This window comes from Lolium rigidum, chromosome 2 (assembly GCF_022539505.1).
Source record: "Lolium rigidum isolate FL_2022 chromosome 2, APGP_CSIRO_Lrig_0.1, whole genome shotgun sequence".
Classification (NCBI taxonomy): domain Eukaryota; kingdom Viridiplantae; phylum Streptophyta; class Magnoliopsida; order Poales; family Poaceae; genus Lolium; species Lolium rigidum.
In genome coordinates, this window is record NC_061509.1 from 47,434,459 (window position 1) to 47,439,786 (window position 5,328).

At 44.7% G+C, this 5,328-nt stretch overlaps 1 long non-coding RNA gene across 5 annotated transcripts; it reads left to right on the forward strand.

The window, feature by feature from the left end:
* Positions 1-3,014: 3,014 nt before the first annotated feature.
* LOC124686368 lies at positions 3,015-4,927 on the forward strand. 5 transcript variants are annotated; one of them, XR_006997802.1, is made up of 4 exons: positions 3,015-3,482; positions 3,594-4,580; positions 4,705-4,756; positions 4,840-4,882. It is a non-coding gene; the product is annotated as an uncharacterized LOC124686368 (long non-coding RNA). The 5 variants fall into 5 exon arrangements; XR_006997801.1 differs by lacking the exon at positions 4,705-4,756 and having other exon boundaries at positions 4,840-4,927; XR_006997800.1 differs by having other exon boundaries at positions 4,705-4,922.
* The last annotated feature ends 401 nt before the right edge of the window (positions 4,928-5,328 follow it).

The following is a 5,328-nucleotide window of genomic DNA, read 5'->3' on the forward strand; positions in this document are numbered from 1 at the left end:
CCGCAAAGCTTGGAAAGTTCGGCAGTCCTTCTGAAGATGACCCGACTATCGCTTTCCATCATTGTCGAGGTAAAAATGCATCTGGCATGGCCCGTTCAGCAGATCTTCGGGTGACACGTCGTATGGCCTTCGAAACCTTGGACGATTATTTTGCCTGCTAGACCTCGGTGCATCTCTATGATCGTTGCGCTGATCATTACTCCTCTGGTAGTCGTCCCGATGATTTCCTCCACTATATCCTCGGAAGCCAGCCGCTACTTGGCTGGGACCGTCATAATCTGTGAAGTGGCGAAAATGTCGCCTATTTTGATTGTTATTTCTGTTGCGATCTTCCTCGGGTGACCTCTGCCATTTGTTATGAACATCATCTTCCCCGTCAGGCCAGCGATTCGATATCTCCATGAGGTCTGCTATTGTTCTTAGGTTGGACCTACCCAATTCTTCGATTAGATCTCTTCTTTGGATTCCTGCAACAAACGCATCGATTGCTCTTTCATCGGACACGTTCTTAGCCGATTTTTTTTATGATGCTCCACCTATGGATGTACATCCTCATTTATTCATCCGACTTCTTCTTGCAGGTCCTTAACTGCTCTATTGACGCAAGTTTCTTGCACATGGAACAGAAATTCCTAACGAACAAGTCCTCAAAAGTTTCCCAACTGTCGATGGATCCTTCCGGTAGCTTATTCATACATGATCTTGCGGCTCCGTTGAGGTGGACCTGAATGCTCTGCATGGCCATTGCCCTGGTTCCACCCATCAGTTTCACTGTCTCTAAGTAATCGACTAGCCAATCCTCGGGATCTTGCAATCCGTCGACTTTTTTTTTGTAGTTGTCAGGTAACTTGAAGCTAGAATGTACTTTAGTTTTACGAACTCGTCGGGTAAAGCAAGGGAGTTCGCACAAATCCTCATCACTAACTTCCCGTGAGTGCCGACGTTCTCGTGTTCTATTTTCACGGTTCCTCTCCTCTCGTGCTCTATCAACTCAAGCATGGGTCACCGTGTTCCTCGCGTCACCATCTCTCGGAGGATCTCGCGCCGCCACCACAGTGGGTCGATGACTATTTTGTCTTGGACTGTTTCTTCGTGGAGCACTTTCGGGTTGTGGTGCAACTTCTCTTCCTACTATTGCTGCACCCATAACACCGACTCCTGCCATGGCCATCTGATACAGTGACGCCCTAGGATCTGCTTGGGGTGGTCTGGATGCCATTAGAAAATCATGTGTCGCCATGTACCCTGGCTCCGGAGTTTTCGGGATGATGTTCCCTCTCGTATCTATGGACATGAAGGACATGTCGAGATTTCGGATCAAATTCACCCGATCTGCCTCGGGCACGTTTGCTAATCAGGATCTCACTCTTGAAGGATTGTTCCTGTGACTATATCCCGAGGTTCTCGAGTGTCGACTCAAATTGGCTCTGCGTTCACTTGACGCAGCAGCTGCAGCTCTTCTTTCATCGAGTAGTGCCATCTGTTTTTCTAACTCTCGTTTAGAACGAGCGATTTTGTACTGATAAGCTAGCAACGCCTCCGGCGTGGTTGCAGTGGTCATTGGCTCTGTGCCATCCATGGCTTTCTGAGCTCTATCCCATGCTTCTTGCAGCAGCTGCACTTTTTCTCGCGGCGTGGTTCCGATGTACTTGTTGCCGGTTCCACGTGTGATATCTGCGGGATCGATGAAAGGATTGCCCAAATCACCAAAAGCCTCAGACTCTTCATCCTCTTGTCTGCTTGTTCCGCCGATTGCACAAACTTGGTGATGTATTGCAGTTGTGTTCTCATTATCTTCGGGATCATGACACCGTCGTATAGATCGGCGAAGACCTCCCCACTATCAGCAGAGGTGTCGATGAAGTCAAAGTTGGTGAAGCCGTGGTTGTTGAAGTTGTTGGTTAAGCTTTCCGAGTTGCTTTCCAGATCAGAATCTGTGAACGACCCGAAAGTCATGTCGCCGAACAGATCGGCGATTGCCCTGCCGTCGGCGGGCTTGGTGAAGCGTGGCGGCGAAACTTCCTTGTCGCCTGACTCGATGGATGATGCTGATGATCCCGAGAAATCGGAATCGACCGCTGACGGTCCCGAAAAAATTGGTGCCGCAAGACGATGCAATCCTTCTTTCCCGACGAGGAAGCGGAAGCTCCCGAACATCATCTCCGTCGACTCCTCCAGATCGGCATATGCATGCAAACGGACGGGAGGGTGAGGAACAAAATCGATGAGATCAGGTTGGACTCGTTTACCTCCGTCCATCGTGTTGCTTGCAGCAGATGATGCTGTTGACGATGCCATCGAAATCATGACCTTGCGACCTCCAATCCCCACGGACGGCGCAAATTGACAAGGTATTAACTTGTCAATGCCTACAGATTGTAGACTTGGGTTTCGTAAGAAGTAGAGGGCAAGTAGATTTCGAAGGTTTCAGCCGACAAAGGTGTTTCGACTAAAGTTGCGGTGGTTTTTGTTGACAATGAATCGATTGATTTTTCTTCCCTCGTCTCCCCTTTATATAGGAGGTGGAGCCGAGAGATTTCGTGCCGTACAAGTTACAAACTGCGGGAAGGCGCGTCGGGCCTTTCTCGTACTATTACATGATTCCTATACAACTAAGTATTCCTTATCCGAAACTCCCTAGGCTTCCGGGCCTTCAATGTTTCGGGTCATGGGCCTCCAGATAACCTCGGGTACTTTATTCGGCAGGCCTATTCGGCATGTCTATGTCACTTGCTGCCGACATCACCGCCGACCAGCCGAATAGATGGTGCCTACGCTACATCTAGGCATTGTTGCCCCTAGTCCAGCCATCACCAGTAGTGGGGATGCTGCCCCACCCACCTCGGAGCGGCTGCCTAGCGCCCACAAGCTCCCTCCCGGTGCCATCGTCGATCCGTGCTCCGCCATAGGACCGGCAGCTCGCCTCCACCGCAACGCAGCCGTCGCCTATAAGGAGATTTGGGCCGCCCCACGCGCCCACCGTGAGCTCTCCCCGTGCCTACGCTACATCTTTGTACAACTATAATAAATCTGTAGGAACAATATACAGCTTACTCTCCAAGTTTTTTTTCCTGCATAGAACCTCATACATAGTTTTGATGCCAAATATATTCCTGTATGCATTTAGTCTGAATGTGAACAGTTAGACCTACCAAATCTCTACTACCAAAGTTTTGCAGACATGTTACTATGTGGAAATATATTTTCTTAGCTTCACATGGCTGTTGTGCATGAGTATGTATGTCAAAAACTTAGAGTGGAAGTAATTGATGTACTACAACACTGATGTGTCTGTTATGAATTTTGTTTATTCTTCATTGACTTCCTGAAGCTGATTTGATTTGTTTATTTTTCAGATTTAGTGTTTTTGAGGAGAACCAAAAGTAGCCTTTCCCACTACCAGAGTTTATCCCTTTTAAAATAAAACACTATTACCATCACTAATTCATGAAGGATTTTGTGCAAGTGAAGTGGCAGTGCAGGTAACTACCTCCTGATTAATCATTTGTGATCTGAATTGTTGATTGATCTATATTATTGTTTCAAATATGTCAAACTTCAACTTAATTTCTGATATCTCCAGAACCTTGCAGGGGTACTACATCAGAACCTTGCAACTGATATCTTTTCATACATCTCTACGTCCACAAATTGTTTGCTATGAATTATGTTAATATGGGCGGTTGTCTTCCAACTTGATCTGAGAGAGGGAAATAAACATTGAAAACTATTATCTTGCTTTGTACCGAAGTACAAGATCAGGTGCTTTCTCAAATTTTTATTGTCCTTGTATGTCTTAGTTTTCATCTCATAGCAACATGTCTGTCGAATGTGCGGTCATATGCGGTACATTGTTATTGCTTCTCTCATCCTAGATATTAAGGACAATCTTCGCAGCTAAAATCACAATGGTGGAAGTCGGTAATACATGTGCTCACCTGCATTAAATCCTAACATGCAAATTTAAGAAGGACCGCCGGAATGCAAGTGATATAAAACCAATTCCTAAAATTTCTTCACAAGTTTTACTCTTCAGTAATCATGTATGGCAAGCGGGTCATTTGCGAGAGCGCAAAACAGTCAATGTATTTCTTCCTAGGATTGATGTAGTACGATTGCGTTGATGATTTTTTAAAAGATTTGTCTGTATGATTTTTCACAAATTGGTTTGGATATTTCTGTCAAGTTAGGTTTCACACATTATGTGTGTGTGGTAAGTTATTTTGCAATATTCGTTCAAAGTGTCTTCGGCTCAGTAATTTTGACTCACCAAGCAGGTGTTTAGTACTCCTTTCTACCAGGATTCTATATAGTGTGTCAGTTTATTTTGGTTCTGGCTGATGTTAGCATGTGGTGTATAAACCTCCGCATGAAAAATGAACAACATGTGCTAGGAAATAAGAACGAATATGAGATTCAGTGCCTTGGTTGGAATTAGGAGTGTTGTAGTAATGTGTCGGTCTTTGTTCCAATGTTAGTTTGGCAGAAAAGTTATTGCGATGGCCATCAGCAATTTGAAGTCCTCATTGTCCGTGTCTGCCTCCATTTCGTGCTTCAGGTCTACTACATCAGAGTTTCATGTAACCGCTTCTAAATCTCATTTTTGCGGTGGTTTTCCTTGTTAGCAACAGCTTAAGTGTATGAAATTGCAAGTTTTCTTTGAGCTAAACTCTGAACAATCAGAGGTGCATTGACTTCTATTAGGAAAAGAAGAGTATCTAAGAATGGGATGACCCAACCACGAAACCAACAATTTGTATGTTGAGGGGAATTATTCATATAGATGATGATGCCCACTGCAATCTATTGTTTTACTGGTATTAATCTACATATCTGCAGAGTTATTCGGAAGTTCTTTTAATCAGGCGAGTTTTTCAGAAAAAAGAGGACTTGTTGTGGGCTAGCCCTTCATTAGATGTCTATTATCGTAAGTAGTAAATAAACAACAAATTTTTTACATTCGCTTTTCTAGAAATAGGTACTTCCATCAATTTTAGATTTAGGCTCCTCTATACTACATGTTCATGCAGAGCTTCATAGAAAGGTATTCCTGCTAGCACATGTAGAACTAATGTATTCGTTTATGCTTTTTGTTATATCGATCTGAAAGTTGACAAAGCTAGGTGCCCTGTGAAGAATATAATTACGAATTTGATCTTAATTGACTGAACGAGGATGGTTGCTCGTATGTTGCTTCGACCAAGATGGTGAGGTGTTTGGCCAGATCGACGAGCTGATGTGGCCGTATGACAGCTAAGAGAACATGAAACGGGCAGGCTGCGGCATACTTTGCTCTGCGTGCGCCCTGGACCATACTGATCAATCGGC